Raw genomic sequence first — 19,470 nt, forward strand, 5'->3', positions numbered from 1 at the left:
GAAGTCACTTTAGAAGACCATTGTAATAGTCCAGGCAAAAACTGATGAGGGCGTAGGCTGGGGCACCTAGTCAGTGGTGGTAAGGATGGGACAGTATAGGTGATTCAAGAAGTGTTTTAGGTCTTGAAATCCTCAGGACTTGAGAGTTGGGGAGTAGGGAGATGATAGTATTAAGTGAGATTAAAAATGCAGGAAGAAAAGTAGCTTTTAGAGGGAAGATGACATTAAGTTTTGGATATAAATTTGACTGCCTTTAGAACATTTAAGTGGATATGAACTCTCAAATTCAGAGATGGTAGTCAGTACTTGATAAAAAAAAGTTACCATCTTGAGCGGAAATAAATGAATAAATAAGTCAGGGCAACACCCAAAGTAATATTGTCGCTTGAGAAGGGCTGGGCGTAGAGAAGATATCAGGTATAAAAATTGGGTTTGTATAGCAGCAGTGTAAAGTTACTATAAGTAGGTTAAATGTTGTGGGGAATGGAGTGTTCCACTTTGTGAAAAGTCGTCTCAGATACCGTTTATGGATTACCTATTTGGAGACTTTAGGATATAGTATGACATCTTAAAACAATACTGGATGTAAATCAGGTTTCAATAGTTTAAGAGAGATTTTTGGATTTTGTGGTTTTTCAGTACCATTATGGACATCAGTGATTATCCTGACAAAATTTTGGATGTGATATCCAAAATATAGAGATTTTTGGATAGCAATAATAACCTTTACTTAGTGCTTACTGTGAGCCAAGCTCTCTTCTAAGAAGTTTATGTTGATTCGTTACATATAATCTCTGAAATAGGTAGACAATCTTATTATTCCCATTTCATAGATGGGGGGAAAAAAACCAAGGAAAGTTTAAGAAATTTGCCTCAGATCACACATGATTCATCCTCAAGGAATCTTGCTGCAGAACCCGCCCCTTAACCACTATGCTCTTCTGCCTTATCAAATAATATAGGTTGCAGGTACATTTGCTCATTAGGGAGAATGGAAACATGAAAATGCATTATATGAATAAAAGTCTCAGGGTAACATTAATAGAAATGTAAGGGTGTAAGAACTTCAAGAATAGTTTAGTGTCAAGAATATATATTTTTTAATATGAAGAGGAATTCCATTGCTTATTAGGGAGAATGGAAACCTGACAAGTCAGAAGAATTAGGAAAATAGAAATACAGGAAGTTGAGTTATTAGAGAGAGGAAAGGGAAGAATTTATGTCAGAGATTAATATTTGTAAAGGGTAAGTTTTAAGGAAGCTGAAACTCCCAGAAAAGAATGATAAAAAGTTTATTATCACTGCTACTTCTACTACTGTGTATTTACATAATGCTTTATATTTTTCAAAGCTAAGAGAAAGGAAGTGACTTAACTAAGATTACACGTTATATAAGTGTCAGAAACAGGAAAGAACCCAGGTCTTCTGACTCAGTCAGGAGCCCTTTCCATTAGGTCATATTCCTTAGTGGAACCACACAGATTCAGTCCTGCCCTCAAGTTCATAGAAATGGAGGGGGAAATGCCTGAGAAAAGAATTAGTCCGTCATTACTAAATCCGGGAGGGATGTAATGGGATGTAAATCAAAGGGATGTAATGGTAAGGAGATTGTCATGCTTCTAGAAGCTGATGGATCCTTCCTGCTGATTGATGTGTATGACAGGAAAGTTGCCAAAAGAAAAGTGCTTAGGTATATGAATAATTGTTTTTCTTTCTGTTCTCAAGAAACTGTTGGTGGTTATCCTCAGAGAGGGGAAAGCAATAGATGTGGTTAAGAATCATCAGTCTAGGAGCAGAAAAATTTTTACTTTGTATTTTGTGCTTTTCTAAGCTGTTTAAGTTTTGTACCTGTGGATATATTACTTTTTTAAAAAACCTGTTAATAGTGGTTTCTGTATAATGGGATTATGAATCACTTTAAAAATGTTTTAAGTTAAATATTATATAGTATACAAACTGTACTAACAAATTCCATCTCAAAGGTTACTGAGTAGGTTGACATTGACATTCAGAGTGGATTTTCTACAGATCCACACAGACACAAAATTTTTATAACATCGAACAGTAGTGGCACTCTAAAACCATTAATCTCTTGTTTCTATGGGAAAGTGGATGTTAAATTATAGATAGGGATCTAGGAAACTTCACTTTCTGCAGTCTTAGAAAATCCCTATACTCACACATGTATATCCTTGTATACGTTTGCTCCTGGGATAGGAAACAGTCTTCCTGAGTGAACGAGGTGGGGGCAGGGAGTGGCAAGAATGAGAATCAGATCAGAATTCTCACATCGATTGCTCTAGACAGACTGTGCCGTGAAAGGGACCTTGAGGACTTTCACCCACTAAAGCAGGGAGAAGCTAGCAGTGTGCTTGTGTACCTAGTTTATTTGTAACTCACATGTTTGAATTAGGGAACTCCTCGCAGTGACCAATTGGTGCTTATTTTCACTCTAAATCCGTTTTAGTCCTCTAACGATCTGTTTGAATGATGTGCTTGCTATACAATGAAGTTGTGGTTTTATAAGATCCTAGAGCAACTATGGTGCGTAATTTGTACAGTTTATATTACCTTTGGAAAGATTGAAAATGCATGTCTGAACTAGAAATACACTGCTTTGCTGAAGATTATAAAAGTGCTAAAGGAATTTTTTCAAAATGGTATTGTTGAGAAGGGGTTAATTTTTCTTAAAAAGGGCCAGGGTAATCTGGATATAATGAAAATACTAAATTAGTGTGTCTGTGGTCTGTGAGTGAACGGAGGAATACTGAGTATTGGACTGGGACTGTAAATCATCATTCTTGGCAGGAGCAGAGTTTGCTCTTCCTCCTGTTGTGTCTGGAGTGTTACCAGGGCCTGTGGTGAACTTTGCAATCTACGTCTCAAAGAATCTTGAAGCGTTTACGTGGACTCTGGGGTACGAGTTCTCTGTTCTCACTGGTTCGTTGTTTCCTTTGTTTTGTGCTTTTTTATGCATGAGACGTTTTATATTTAGAGGAATTATAAAAAATGGTTAAATGTGAAGGGAAGAAAAGAATTTTTATGATTTTTAGTTACCTGTTTTTGTAGTTCTTACTTTTAAAAACAAATGAACACCTATTTAACATTATGTATGGAGTACGTTTGAGAACCAAAAATAACCCTTCCACTCCGAAGTTTCTAAGCATTCAGGATAGCTTCGTACACATTCCATTTAGTGTATTTCAATGATTTGAAGACATATTTTTTCACATTTAAAACATTTCTACAATAGGGATTTGTCTTGTTATCGTTAGTGACCTGGATTGAAGTCAGATTATTTTAGAGAGGATTTACATTTGCCTCTACCAGTCATTTGCTCTAAACCTGAGGCAATTTTAAGTTAAATTCTCTGTTTGAGGGTTGATCCCCCGTACACACACACACTGGTAGGTTAGTATGAATTCAGACTACAAAGCTGTGTAAGAACTGTCTCTTGGATAAAATTCCCTCTACCCGGTGCCCAGTGCTTAAAAGGTAGAGACTTTCAGGTTTCCTTGCTGTCTCTCTGTGTAGTGGGTTTATTTTCTATTTATGCTGCACTGCTTTTGCAGGCCTTCTGTTGTTCCAGCTTTGCATGAGAGGTCTCCTATTTTTTTTTTCTCTTGTGGTATATAAAAGAATAATGCACTTTATAATAGATGGTACCTTAGATTTGATAAAAGACCCATCAGACACTTGCTTAGACCCTTGCCATCTTTCTTCAGAACGTGTTTATTCCCATTTTAGACACACTTCTAATAAACTCAATATCATTGTTACACATTTCTTTGTTTGTTCCTCATCAGTGATCTTCAAACTTCAATTTGCATAAGAATAAATTGGGGAGTGAAAACTATATATTTCTGGGCCTTATCCCCAGAGATTCTGTTTCCGTGGACCTGAGTGATGCCTAGGAATCTATATATACTGATGACTTCCAAATCCTTATCTTTAGTCTAAACCATTCTTCGATGCCAAACTCATCTATATAACTGCCATGTCTCTGTTAAAGGCGGAATACCCTCTGATCCAAGCTACCTGGGCTCAAGCCCCAGCTCAGCCACTTAATAGCTGTGTGACCTTGGGCAAAGTTCCTTGACTTCTCAGTTGCCTCATGTAAAATGAAATTAATATAAATACTTCATAGGGTTACCTTGACGATTTGCTGGATCAATACACGTAGAGTTCTTTGACCAGTGCCTGGCACATAATAAGCTCATTGTAAGTGTTAGCTGTTTTTATGTTGTTACTGTCCCACAAGCACCTCAAACACGTGTAAAATGAACCTTTTATACTACCTCCACACCCCTCAAAATCTGTTTTCTGCCTTGACTACAGCTTTATTTCCTTTCTTCCTATCATTAATGTTCCTCATCAAGGTCATAAGTTTTATGAATTCGACATCCTAATTATCTCTAATTTTTCCTCTCCTTTCTATTCCCGCTTCTGTTGCTTTGGTTCAGGTCTTTCTCACCTCTCACAGAGAGTTCTGGAATAGCCTCCTATCTGGACTTCTAGCCTCTGGTTGTTTTTCTCCATTCTAATCTCACTGAGTCTTTATCAAAGGCGATGTGATCCTGCGACTCCTCTGCTGGATGGCGCTTAGTGCCTACGGGAAAAAATCCAAACACCTGTGCCTGGCGTACGCGGCTCCTCAGATCTGGTTTCTGCCTTCTCTTCTATGACACTAAGGCACATTTGCAGTCTTCCAGCTTTAAACATTACTTGTAGTAGCTCGCCCAAAACACTGGATCCTCTCTTGCTTTCATAACTTTGCGTAAGTCAACAATATAGCATGGTGGTTAAAGTGTGAGGTTTAGAGCCAGACTGCCTGAGTCCAAATCCTGACTTTGCCATTTAACTAGTTGTGTGACTGTGGGCAAACCAGGTTGTTTTTGTGCCACAGTTTCCTCATCTTTAAAGTAGGAATAATGTACCTCATAGAATTGTTATGTGGATTTTAGTAAATTAATTCGCATAATTTGTTCAATAAATTTGAGGTATTTTTATTATTTCCATGCTATTTCTTTTGCCTGTACACTTGATCTTCTCCTCCACCCATGCTCTACATTCTTTTGCCTATCAAATCATACTCATTTGTACTTTATACCCCAGTTTCAGAACTAGCTCCTCCAGGAAGCCATCTCTGAAATCCCTAGACTCAGTTAGATATTCCTCCTCTGGGTTCCCATAGCACCCTTTGTCATATAATTAAGCTATGAGTGCTTTAAGGACTGCCAGGGACTGTATTTTTAATCTCTGAATGGCTTATGAATGCAACTTGATTGTTTTGTTTCTTATTTCTATAGATTGGGAAACCAGTTAGAAAGGGGAAGGATGTTCTGCTAGAGACATGTAAACCGACAGCTCATAAGCAGACTGGAAGGAAAGAGATAGCAAGAGATGAAAAGACAGAGAACAAAATCTGTAACAGTCTAGAACTTTCCAGTGAAGGGACAAACAATCCAACAGTCATCACTGTGGTTCTCTAAGTATCGTTGTACATAATTAAAATACTATGATGATATCCTTAAGTCATACCAAAAGTGAAATTGTGTTGAGAATACTCTGACTAAAAGGAAGGAAAGTAGATTAAACATTTTAGAAATATTTCTTTTAAGATTAGTTGAAATAAATCCTGGCAATTAAATAGGTAAGCTTTAGTTATTTATCATCTAACAGCTCATTCTCCCTTGGGCTGCCTGACTAATCAGTATATCCCGTAATTAATTCTGAGTATTGACTGTGCCCAACCTGTTGGGGGAAAAAAATGTGAAGGCCAAGGATGTGGATTTGTAACAACTAATCCGAGTACTGATAACTTTAATGTTTATTATTTGTTGACTCAATTTCTAAATTCTTTCTACATTTAATAACTTTGCCATCAACCATTCTTAAGAGAAATGGTTAGAACCAGAGTTAAGTTCAACAGATAAATTTAATAAATGTTATAAGAATGTTGAAACCCTTTCAAAATCACTTATTTAAAAGAAAGTTAGAGGGGCTGGCCCCGTGGCCGAGTGGTTAAGTTCACATGCTCCGCTGCAGATGGCCCAGTGTTTCGTTGGTTCGAATCCTGGGTGTGGACATGGCACTGCTCATCAAACCACGCTGACGCAGCATCCCACATGCCACAACTAGAAGGACCCACAACAAAAAATATACAACTATGTACTGGGGGGGCTTTGGGGAGAAAAAGGAAAAAAATAAAATCTTTAAAAAGAAAAAAAAATAAAGTTAGAACTTTCCGAAGATATGGTACAAGTCATATTTTAAAATCCTAAGAATTATGATTTACTTACTGAAATAAAATGATATTAAATTAAAACACTGTATGCAAAAGTACATACCAACGTACAATATGTGATATTTTTAAAACTTAGGACAGTATTTATAGAACTGTTGGGTTTAACCATGACAAACATTAGCATAAAGAGGGAGGGAAAAGTTGTTGACCTAACAAACTGGTTTCAGGGGATTCATTTTACAAATATTTTTGGGGGTTAGGCGCTGAGGATACAGTGCCCCTTTGCAGAGCATAGCAGTTTGGACTCTAGGAACTTAGAGAAGAAATAGACATAATTGCCCTCTCTGAGTTTATATTGATAGAGGAAGCATAAGACCCTTAAAAAATGAAAAGATGTAAGTGCCCCAACAGATATCTATAAAAATAACTGATACTCTGTGTCTTCAGCTGTTTTGTACCTCTGCAGAAATCTAATTAAGAGAAAACTATTTTAGTAAATTTTTGTCTGTTGTTATAAAACTAATTTGTTTATTGTAGAGGATGTAAAAGAAGGTAGAAGAAAATGAAAATCTCCTGTTGTCCATCTATTAGCATTTTAATACATTTACTTCATCTTTTATCTATGTTTATCTTTGTCCTTTTTTTAAAAAAATTTTTGGTGAGGAAGATTGGCCCTGAGCTAACATCAGTTGCCAATCTTCCTTTTTTTGCTTGAGGAGGATTGTCGCTGAGCTAACGTCTGTGCCAATCTTCCTCTATTTTGTGTGGGATGCCACCACAGCATGGTGTGATGAATGGTGCATAGGTCTGCACCTGGGATCCAAACCTGTGAACCCTGGGCCGCCGAAATGGAGCATGCAAACTTAACCACTTCGCCACTGGGCCAGCCCCTATCTTTGTCCTTTTTAAAAATTGGGCTGTAATTATGTACTTTAATGTCTGTCTTTATTCACTTTGTATTAAATCAGGAGTATTTTCTCATGAACTGAATGTTCAAGATAAATTACAGGTAAAGATGATAGGAAGTCTAATCATTTAAGTAATCTCAGACATTGTTAAGTTCTAAACTTACTGGATTCAAGTTCAGTAAGGAAAAATCTAATGTTTATCTGTTTTTTATTTTCAGTGAAGTAACGGTGGTTTATAAAATATAAATTTCAGGTGTACCTCATTATATTTCAACTTCTATATAGACCACATTGTGCTCACCCTAAAAACTAATTTTCTAATTATTAGATAAAGTGTTCGTAAGTCTAGTTATTTTAAATTCAGCAACTGATAAATTTGCTTAGAAATTAGGTAGCTCTTTTAGCATGGAATTGAGTTGACTTAACTGTGCATGTAATGATTAGACGCTATATTATAATTTATAAAATATTTGTAGAAGATTGGCATTAATAGGTACTCTTTAAAAAACTAGATTGTACTCATGTAATCATATTGCTTCTATTCAAACTCATTTAAGATAATGAGTTTGAAGAATGCAATAAAAATTTAATAATTATGAAATAAGCAAACCAATTTTACTGCATATGCTGCTGATTCACCCTGTGTTCTTTTTTTCCCCTCTCATTGTCTTGTGTTTGTCTTTTTTTCAAGGGTGAGATTGCAAACTACTTGACAGCAGAAGCTACACCCTGTTTCTTATTTCTACAGAGCATAGCATATTAGACATAGATACTAAATAATTACTTCTTGTTCTCACTTTGACTCATTTGTTACTACCTTCTCTTGCTTTTTCCCCCTGCTTCTCCAATCGCTCGTCTCTGATCTCCTTTTGAGGGTTTGTGTGTGTGTGTGTGATGAAGATTGGCCCTGTCAGTTGCCAATCTTCCTTTTTTTGCTTGAGGAGGATTGTCGCTGAGCTAACACCAGTGCCAGTCTTCCTCTATTTTATGTGGGATGCTGCCACAGTGTGGCTTGACCAGCGATACTAGTCTGCACCCAGGATCCAAACCTGCAAACCCTGGGCCACCAAAGCAGAGCACATGAACTTAACCACTACACCACCAAGCTGGCCCCTCCTTTCGAGGATTTTTATTTCTTCATTTGCCTCCTCAATGCTAGCAGTCTTTAGCATTCTGAGCCCAACCCTTTTCTCTACTGAATCTGTAACTCTTAACCTTTTAAAATTTTCCTCAGCATGTCTGAGGGGCACCACGATGGACAGATAACAGTAGTTCTCTAATGGACAAAGGCATTGAATCTCAGCCCCGCCTTTCCATGCACCCACACCCTGAAAATTGCTAATCTTTACACTCTCCTTGGGTGATCTGATTGATAACCAAATCTATATCTCTAGATCCAGCCTGGACTGCTCACCTAAGTGCCAGACCTGTATTTCAGTCCATTTGCTGGATAGCTCTGTGCCTGTAAGCACCTTGAATTTGACATATCTAAAACAATTTGCTGTTTTCCATTAGACTTGTATCTACTTTTATGTTATTCCTTATTTCCATTAATGCCATCACCATCTCTCTAGTTGCCCAAGTGAAAGTTTGGGGAAGATTTTCGATTCTTTCCTCTCCCCCATTTCACATATCAAGTTGGTTCCTAAGTCCTTTTGATGTATCTTCTAAGTATCTTTCATGTTCATCTCGTCTACTCCGGTCTTAATTCAGGCCTATATTTGTCATTGCCGTAATTACTTCAGTAACCTCTTAATTTGTCCCCCACCTGTAATTTCTTCCCCCTCCAGTCTATCTACCTTAGAGCCATCTGAATAAACTTGTCAGAATGCAAACCTGATCATGTTACTCCCCTTTATATTCTTCATTAACTCCCCATTGCCTAATCCTATAAAATACAAACTCCTTAGTGTGATATACAAAGTCCTTTGTAGTTTGGACCTCACATGCCTTTTTAGCCATCTCTTACTGCCAACATTTATTCATCGTGCTGCAGCCAAATTCACTAGTGTCTATCACGTCTGTCAATGATTATACATTCTATCTTCACTAATTATGTATTTCCAAATTTTGTGTTCCTGTGAAGCCTCTTATTGTTTGCTTGTTTGGGTTTCTGTCTTTCATATCTTTCTTCAATGTCTGGTAAGCTTTGGTTAAGCAACTTACATTTAAGAGTAGGGCACTAAAAAACTGATTGGAAACTCTGAATCCATCCAGTCTATTTATTTTATCGTCTTGTGTATCTTTGTTAACTTGGGCTAGTCATGTTACCTTGATAAGGATCTTCCCATCTCCAGTTGGATATACAAACCACCAATATTCTGGGAACTGAATCTTCCTGCTTTCAGTTTGTTGTCCCACCCTCACCTGTGCTGAGTGTCCCCCAATGCAGAGATACTCTAGAATTCCCTCTTGATAGAAAAAAACAAAATAAACTTCTAGTCCTCTTCCCAGAAAGGGGGTAGAGCAGTCTTCTGGCTGTGTGGAGAGGCAAAGGGGATTTGGACGTGTAATTTACTTCTAAATTAAACTGTCATCCTCTTCTCTAGTTTTTGGCCATATCTTAACTACTACTTACAGAGGTGCCGCTAATTCCTCAGCCATTTGGAGGTTTTACAGGGTTTACTTAAAAGTCACTTTTCTTACTTGGGTTAGGAGCCTGCCTTTTTGCATTAGCTAAGTCTGTTACTACTTGTACGTCTGCTTTCCATTTTCCAAAGTTTTATTGTTGTCACCTCTTCTGATCTCTTCATCATTGAAAGTTTATAGTTTAAAAAGTGTTTTATATGATTTTAGTGGGTTTCTAAGAGGGAGCAAAAGTCAGTGTGTATGTTCAGTCTGCCGTATTTACCTAAACTCCTCTTTCAAAACTATTTGTAATTCCAAATTATTTCTGGCTTTACTTATCTCTCCATCAATCTGAGAGAGTTAGATAATCTCTCTTTCGTGCTCCCATGATACTCTGTGTATGCTTTTGTTATGGAACTGATCCCATTGAATCATATCTTATTTTTAACTTGTCTTCCCTACCATACATTGTTGTGCAATGAATCTCTAGAACTTTTTCGTCTGGCAGGAGAAACTTTATAACTCCCTATTTATCCCTCCCATCAACCACCATTCTACTTTCTGTTTGTATGAGTTTGACTACTCTAGATACCTCATATAAGTAGATCCCAGTATTTGTCTTTTTGTGACTGGCTTATTTCACTTAGCATTATGTCCTTAACGTTCATCCATCTTGTAGCGTGTGTCAGAATTTCCTTCCTTTTTTTAAGACCAAATAATATTCCATTGTATGCGTATATGTTGTGTTTATCTTTTCATCCATTGATGGACATTTGGTTTGCTTCTGCCTTTTGGCTATTGTGAATAATGCCATTTTGAACATGAGTGTACAAATATCTTTTCATGACCCTTCTTGCAATTCTTTTGGATATGTATACCCAGAAGTATCATCGTCTTTTATGACACTGACATTTTTTAAGAAAATGTTACCCCCCTCTATAAAAAATAGAATGTTTTTCATTTGGGGCTTTTGTGATGTTTCCTCATGTTGAGATTCAGGTTATGCATTCCTGGCCAGAATACTGCATAAGTGACGTGTCTTTCTCAGGGTCTCACATCTAGAACTACATGATGTCCACCTTACCTCTCATGGGAGGTGTTAGTTTTAACCATCCTATCAAAGTGTTATTCTGTTTCTCTACTATATAGTTACTTTTTTCCTTGCATTTTAAAAGCAATCTGTGACACTTTAAGACCATGTAAATATCCCACTCCTTATCAAAGTTTCTACCCCTGAATTTAGTGTTGATGCTTCTTACCTAAATCAGTCTACTATGATACGGCTGAAAAATGATGATTTTTCAAATCCAGCAAGGGCTCTTTTTAAAGTTGATTGCAAATTGTGTTAAAATAGATCAATTTGAATGTCAAATGATCAGTATATTAAATATAAGATTTGCTGCTACTTTTAATACATTATACTTGATAGTCACTGAAGCATAATGATTAAACTGCTTCTGAATTTCTGGAATTTAATAGTTATGGTATTCCTATACAGTCATTGCTTATTTTAAAAGTCAAATAGAGAGTGTGTTTTAGGATGTGAATTAGGTTCTGATACTTTTTCTCACCCTCAGTCTGCAGATTGTTTATCAGGTACTCTATTATCTTAATCCTGCTAGTGAACTTTGTATTTAGTTAATGACTAACCAGATAATGTTCACTTTCAGCTATTGAAAAAGAACAAACTTTACAGTATGGAGTAGCTTTGAGAACTTTAGCTGAATGGAAAGATATAAATGCTTTTTTCCTTTTTGAAGCATAATCTCATTCTGTGTATAACTAAAACTAGTTTGTCTAGAGCAGTTACCATCTCCAAAGTATGTCCAAAACTATTGCAGTTTGAAGCAATATGGCAGATTACTTAGATGTTCAGAGAAACCTCTTCTGGTAAGGAATACAAAAATGCTGTGTAAAAAAAAAAAAAAATTAAAAAAAAAATGCTGTGTAAAATGCCTAAAACATCTTTTTTAAAGCATGGCAGAGTTGGCAGGAAAGTAAGGAGGAAATATGAGGCTGTACATACTGCGAAAGCTCAGTTACACAGGGATAGATAAGCCCTAGAACCCCTTTTATCCCTGAGGGCACCTTTTAATCCTTTGTACCATCTAATCCCTCATGACCCAGAGCCTGGGCTTTAAGGGGGCATTCTTGCTTGCATGGGGCAGGAGACAAAGTCTGAGCCTGGGCATGGTGAGTGATAAGTTTGGACACTGCAACATAAAGCAGGGATCCTTAAAGGATGAAACCTTCAGTGAATGACCAGAAAATAACTTGCTTTTCAGAATGACATTGCCTTTTTCATCCTTGGCTTTGAATGGAGTGGACAAAAAGAATCTCTCCTGAGAAATCCTTATCACAATCCTATACTCATGTGAGTTTGGAGTTGGGCAATTCATGCTACCAAAAAAAATCTAAATATAAAAGTTTAGTTTAATGATGGCTTGGGTTTTGGGTTCCCTAAGGACCTAGCAGAAACAAATAGAAATCCTCTCTGAAGAAAAGTGCTTTAAATACTGGCTTTGAAGAATTCCCACAGTTAAACTTCTAAGGAATGTAAGCTTAAAATCAGAACTCACTAAACATGTGAATAAATCAGCCATTATTATTATTATTTTGCCTGAGGAAGATTGACCCTGAGCTAACATCTGTGCCAGTCTTCGTCTATTTTTTGTATGTGAGATGCTGCCACAGTATGGCTTGACTAGTGGTGTGTAGGTCTGTGCCCAGGATCCAAACCCACAAATCTAGACTGCTGAAGCAGGCCACGCAAACTTAACCACCACACCACAGGGACAGCCCCAAATCAGCCGTTATTAGTAAGAGTCAGCAGAAGCCACAAAGACTATGATTTCTAAAATTATCATGTAGAGTTTTTAAATGTGTGTTTAAAATGTTCAAATAAATAAAAAAAGGAGTACAAGGAAAAAGAGACTATTAAAATTGATCAGGGAGGGGCTGGCCTGGTGGTGCAGTGGTTAAGTTCGCATGTTCCACTTCAGCATCCCGGGGTTCACCAGTTCGGATCCTGGGTGCGGACATGACAGTGCTTGGCAAGCCATGCTGTGGCAGATGTCCCACATATAAAGTAGAGGAAGATGGGCACGGATGTTAGCTCAGGGCCAGTCTTCCTCAGCAAAAAGAGGAGGATTGGCAGCAGATGTTAGCTCAGGGCTAATCTTCCTCCAAAAAAATAATATATTGATCAGGGAGGTTTGAAAAAAGAAATTACAAAACTGAAAAATGTAAAGTTAAAATTAGTGGATGGGTCAAAAAGCTGTTTAGACACAACTGAAAAAAGAGTTAGTGAACTGAAAGATAAAGCTTAAGAAATTACCCATAGTGTAGCACAGCACATAAAATAAAGAGATAAAGAATATGACAGGCAGATTAAGAGATATGGAGCTTAGATATCCAACATATGTCCAGCTGAATTTCCATAAGAAGAGAATAGATAAGTAGAGAAACGATATTCATAAAGAAAATTGCTAGAATTTTATAGCATTGATGGGTCTCTAGATTTAGGAAGCATGACAAATCCCAAGTAGGGTTAATAAAAAAGAGACCCATATCTAACCATGGTGTAGTGAAACTACAACAGTACAAAGACAGATGATTTTGCATCAGAGAGTAAACGGCAGATGGCCTATAAAGAATGACAGACTGAAAGCTAACTTCTGGACAGCAACGTTGGAAGATAGAAGACAAATACTTTCACAGTGCTAAGAGAAAATAATTGTCAACACAGAACTATATATCCAGCAAAATTATCTTTCAAGAAAAAGAGTGAAAGAGAAACATCGTAAGGCAAACATAAACTAAGAAAATTCACTCCTAACAGACACTTACCCAAAGAGCCTCTAAAATACAGTGTACATATTTTAGGAAGAAGGAAAATAATCTCAGAAGGAAGGAATGGTAATTAGTGCAGGTTGAGTTTCCCAGGAAGCAGACTCTGAGACAAGAGATTAGTATACATGTTTATTAGAGAGTATTCTTGGGATCAATACCTAATGGAAAGGAGAGAAAGGAAGGCCTCAGTATTAGGCTGAGAGAGAAGTTAAGCTGCAGTGAAGACCCAACAAAAGTTTCATTGATCCCACGGGGAGTTCTGGAGATGGGGTGATCCTTTAGAGTTGTCTTGAATTGGGGCAAGAGGGGCAGGCCTTTTTTCCTCATTGTATGTGGGCTGCCCCTGGAGGAAGCCTTGACCTTGGATGAAGCAATGTTCTTTAGGCAAAGCAATCCCCAAAGAGGACTGACAGCCAAGGGCTGCTTTCTGGCAGCACTTCCAGAACTTATGGGAAAAGTCCACATTCCTGAAAGGGAATCTGGGCAGTGCACCATAATGTCTACTACACTGAGCAAAGAAAACTTGTAGGTGAACATAAACAAACATTGACTTTATAAATCAAAACAATATTGTGTGATTGGTGTGGTTTAAAATCAAAATAGAACTAGAAATCCCAGACAATCATAGCATTATGAGTCTGGAGGGGAGTGATTGGAATTAATGCATTCTAGAATCTGTGTTATATGATAGAATACTACACAGCAGTGAAAATGAATACCATACAGCTTCATGCACCAGCATAAAAACTAAGATACTTGGAATTAAAGAAGTACAATTCTATTTATATAAAGTTTAAAAATCATCAACACCAAATGATATGTTGTTAAGGACACATACAAATATAATAAAATTTAATAGACATTAGAGTGAGTAACACAAAATTCAAAGCAGGAATGGAGAAAGGGACACAGAGGACTTCCATAGTACATGGCAGCACTCTGTTTCTGAAGCTAGGTTTGGATCGACAGATATTTGTTTTATTATAATTCCTTAAACTATCTGTATATGTATTGTATTATATATATGGTAAGTGATTTTTTTAAAAAGAACAAACTCTGTTAAGGTATCAAGAAGGAAGAAATTGGCTGGTCTTGGTGACTAGATGCATACTAAATTTATCTTCTAAATTAGTATTTAGCTGTGCCGATCTGGATCCAGTCGAGTCCACTGAGACTTAATCAGAAATGAACTATCATTGATTACATGATCGAGTCATTTCTATTTGACTTATCCATTTTACCCTCAATCGGGATGGGATGAATTTCATCACTTTTTTACAGGCATTTCAGATGCAGTGAATGATGAAATTTGAAGTTTGAAAATGATCCTAAATTCTACAGCAAGGTTTTACTCGATAAATTCAATATGTAATATCAGTTATCATGGTATATATTCAATACATCATCTACATCAGTCAGTGTAGAGACTGTACTTATTTCCTCCAAAATCTGATTAATCCATAAAAACCAGAGAAGGCAGCTTTGAATTCACCATGAAGGTAGTGAGCTCTGTCTCTCTGGAAATATTAAGCAGAGCTTAAACGACTTGTTAAAGACAGTGTGAGAATAAGTTTATATTGAAAAGAAGAATAGATGAATAGATGGCCTCTAAGACCCTCTCAGACTTTAATAAGATACACGATTCTGTTTGGTTCAGTGTTTCTTACCTTCCATTCTCTCCAGGAGGCATTTTCGTGATGACTCTCTGTTTAGATAAATTTAAGTCAGAGTCCTTAAGAGAGAGTATTTTTCTCTGGCTGCATCACTTTTGGAGTGTAGGAAACTTGAGCTGTGTGACCTTAAGCAAATTACTTAGCATCTCTAGACTTTGGTTTCTACATCTACAAAATGAGAAGACTGGAGTTGATATAAATTTTAACTGGATATATGAAATTTCCCTATCAATTCTAGAACTCCCAGGTATTTTTATGACTTCTACAAACTTATACCATGTACTTCCCAAGTATTTTGAATACAGTCACCACTGCTTGAAACTAAATAACTTGAAATATAGCCTTTGTCTCCTCTAATACTTTTTGCAGGTAAATACAAGATAATGTTTTTTAAAAACCAGACTCTAGCTGTCTTCTAAAGTTACCTGAATTTGATTGTACCTTAACCTTCAGGTTAGTTATTTTGAATGTCTCTGTAATTCAAAATGTCTCATAATTCTATAATTTTATAATTCTATAATTTTTTGAATGTCACTTTATTAACTCTATAACAGTAGTCTTGTGTTTTTAATATAAACTGTTAAAGGAATATTTCACAATAGTTTAGATAAAAATGGTAATATTGGGGTTAAAAACTAATACAATTGCATATAAATTAAATATGGGTCAAAAAGCATAATTTTAGTTTTATTCTCCCATTTGATTATGCTGGGAAATTTTTAATTTTTTTACATTATTGCATATAGGATAGCACGTTAGTCATTTCACTATCAATTTAGTAAGCTTAAGATGTTACTAAAGGTCAGTTATAAGAGGAAAATAAATCAAGGCAGAGTTACATATCTGTTTCACATCTTATCAAGTAGGAAACTCTAAATTGCAAATAGCTTTTATTTGCTCTAAACTTATTATGCACTCTAAATAGCATAAACCTTAAGCTTCCATTGTTACATCCTTGCCACTATTCCTGTTTCATTTAGTGTGAAACAGGGGTAACTTGCAGTCAGTGTATTAGTTTGCTAGGGCTACCAAAACAAATAGCACTGGGTGGCTTAAACAACAGAAATTTATTTCTTGCAGTTCTGGACACTAGAAGTCCAAGATCAAGGTGTCGGCCAGTTTGGTTTCTTCTGAGGCCTCTCTGGGTTGCCTTCTGACTGTCCGCACATGGTCTTTCTCCGGTGCACACACGTTCCTGGTGTATCTCTTTGTGAGTAAAAATTTCCTCTTCTTATAAGGACAGCGGTCAGATTGAATTAGGGCCCATCCTAAGGATCTCATTGTAACTAATCATCTCTTTAAAGGCCCTATCTCCAAATACAGACACATTCTGAAGTACTGGAGGTTAGGGATTCAACATACAAATTTTGGGGGAACACAATTCAGTCCATAACAACTGAAATTATGTATAGTTTACTTTCCTACCACAGAAATTTTCAAGAATGAAAGTTAGTGATTCTGTGTGAGCCACTTCCATGTTGGGTACAATTGTTGCACTGTGCTATGTGGCAGGTTAGCTCACAGGATGACATGACACAATCCGTGAGTGCTGTATGATTTTAAACCAGGGGAATTGAAGTTCTCTGCAAAATGACATCCTGATTTGTATAAAGCTTCTATGTCTTGTGCTAGTTTCTCTTCCTCTACTTGCCGATTTAGTATGGTTCCCTTGGAACTGTCTTCTCGTCTTACATTGTATCATCAGTGGTCTCCTTATCTTCAAAATCAATTGATCCTTTTTTCACCTAAACTGCTCTCTCATTGAACAATCTCTTTTCATTTCTGACACCATAATTTTCTGACTTTCTTCTACCTCACAGGCTTCTCTTTCTCTTGTTCTCCTTTCTTATCTGTTCTGTTTATATTCTTCCTTTACGTGACTACTTCTATTCTTATAACTTTGTATACCATCAATATGCTAACAATGTCACCACTTATGTTTTCTAGACTAGACCTCTCCTCCAAGCTTCAGACTCTTATATCAAATAACCTGTTTTACCTCGTAACTTGGATGTCTCACACTTCGAATAGTGTTTGATTGATATATATCGGTACTATATGAGTATTAGCCATTATCTTTGTGGTTTTAATAAATTGCGTGATAATCTACCCGGTTATTTAAGCTAAGAGTCATTCTTGGTTTCTCCCTTTTCTCCTCCTGGTGCAGTTCGTCACTGGCGTCTTCAGAATACGTCTTCTATACGCTTTCGTCATCTCCGTTGTCACCACCCTAATTTGCAGCATCGTCTCACATCTGGCTAACTGCAAATGTCCCCACACTGTAGGCTGTTTAACACAGTGGTTAAGAACCCAGGTTTTGGAATCAAACTGCCTAGGTTTAAATCCTGGCTCCACCGCTTACAAGCTATATGAGCGTGGGAGGTCTCTCTGCCTCTGTTTCTTTATTTACAAAATGGGAGCGGTTAATAATAATACCTACCTCATAGGATTGTTATGAAGATTAGATAAGATAATGCACATCCAGGGCTTATAATCACAGCTAAAACTTCAGTAAAAGTTGGTCATTCTTAGATTTGCATAGTAGCAAGAGAGATCTGTGTTTAAATTGTTAATGTCTAATTTTTTTTTTAAAGTCTTTCAGTCATACAAAAAGATTTAGTAAATTATATAACGAACACCTGTATGCCCCTCCTTAATCGCCTGTCTCTTTGCACCCTCACTCTCTTAACCACCATCCTGAATTTGGTATTTATCTTATGCTTGTCTTTATATTTTTGATACATATGAATATATCTCTAAACAATATATAATATTGTTTTTACATGCATAATATCATATTGAAAATATTCTTCCACATCTCCTTTTTTTCCTCTCAACATGTTTTTAAGATTTGTCCATAAGGGTACATGTTGCCATCTAGTTCATTCTTTTTCACTGATGCATAGTCGTCCAATGGATATCTTTTGTCTATTTTTTATTGGGTATATTATCTTTTAAAAATTAATTTATAGGACTTCACATCATTTTTATTAATCATTTATTAGTTATATGAATGTAAATAGCCTCTCTCAGGCTGTGGCATTTCTTTTCACCTTTTTAATTGTATCTTGTGATGTACATTTTTTTATGTTAAATTAATCAGTCTTCTAATTTATAGTTAGGGCTTTTTCTGTCTTGTTTCTAAAAGCCTTCTTAGAGGCGGGCCTGGTGGCGCAGCAGTTAAGTACCCATGTTCCGCTTCGGCAGCCTGGGGTTCACCGGTTCGGATCCGGGGTGTGGACATGGCACCACTTGGCAAAAGCTATGCTGTGGTAGGCATCCCACATATAAAGTAGAGGAAGATGGGCACAAATGTTCGCTCAGGGCCAGTCCTCCTCAGTAGAAAAAGAGGGGGATTGGCAGCAGTTAACTCAGGTCTAATCTTCCTCAAAAAAAATAATAAATAAAATAAAAAAATAAAAGCCTTCTTAATCCCAATCTGCTAAAGATATTCTGTATTTTTTCCCAGACATATTTTGCTTTTAACATTTTGGTTTTTAATGCACATGGATTTAATTTTTGGTATGGTATGAAATAGGGTTCCAGTTGTTTTTAAATTTTGAGAATTAGTTGTTCTTTCACCAATTATTGAAGAGACCATGCATTCTCCACTGATCTGAAGTGCCATTTTTGTCATATAGCAAGTTATTATACAGGGTTTGCTCTGTTTCTGAGCTGTTGTGTTCTTTTAGTCTATTTGTCCCTCTTGACTGTATTACTGCCTTCATTATTTTTGTTTCATGATATGTCTTGATAACTGATAGGACAAGTGTCTTTATCTTATTGTTCTTCAAAATTGTTTCGACTATTCTAGGCCTTTGTGAATTTTGGCTTAATCATTCTCTTGCTTTTGTTATGGTTTTACTATATATATATATATATATGTATTCTTAAACAGCATAAATATAAAATGTTTATAAAATATAAAGCATAAAAATTTATGATACTGTATGTATGCTTCAGCAACTTGCTTTTTTTACTCAACAGTTTTCTAAGATTAATCCTTATTGAAATCTATAGCCATAGATTGTTAATTTTCTTGTTATATAGTAGATCATTCTGTGAATGTACCAGTTTGTTTATCTGTTTATCCATTTGAGTTATTTCTAGTTTTTTGGTATTACAAACAGTGCTGCTACAAATATTCTTAATAATGTGTTTCCTGTGACCATGTGTAAAGTTTCTTAAAGATACATTCACTAAATTGTAGTCTCTATCTGTG

At 36.4% G+C, this 19,470-nt stretch overlaps 1 protein-coding gene across 49 annotated transcripts in view; it reads left to right on the forward strand.

Moving 5' to 3' along the window:
• The window catches only part of CEP57L1 (centrosomal protein 57 like 1), a 74,328-nt gene that overhangs the window by 21,448 nt on the left and 33,410 nt on the right, over positions 1–19,470 (forward strand). For 9 of the 49 annotated variants that reach the window (XR_011522618.1, XR_011522612.1, XM_070559239.1 and 6 more), the window contains exon 2: positions 16,329–16,458. The exons of 27 other annotated variants lie outside the window; for them this stretch is intronic. The gene's annotated coding sequence lies outside the window, so the exon portion shown is untranslated. Of the gene's footprint in view, positions 1–12,008; positions 12,098–15,617; positions 15,702–16,328; positions 16,459–19,470 lie in introns of all 49 variants that reach the window. 13 more of the 49 variants (XM_070559255.1, XM_070559263.1, XM_070559244.1 and 10 more) reach the window with 3 other exon arrangements.

This window comes from Equus przewalskii, chromosome 9 (assembly GCF_037783145.1).
Source record: "Equus przewalskii isolate Varuska chromosome 9, EquPr2, whole genome shotgun sequence".
NCBI lineage: Eukaryota > Metazoa > Chordata > Mammalia > Perissodactyla > Equidae > Equus > Equus przewalskii.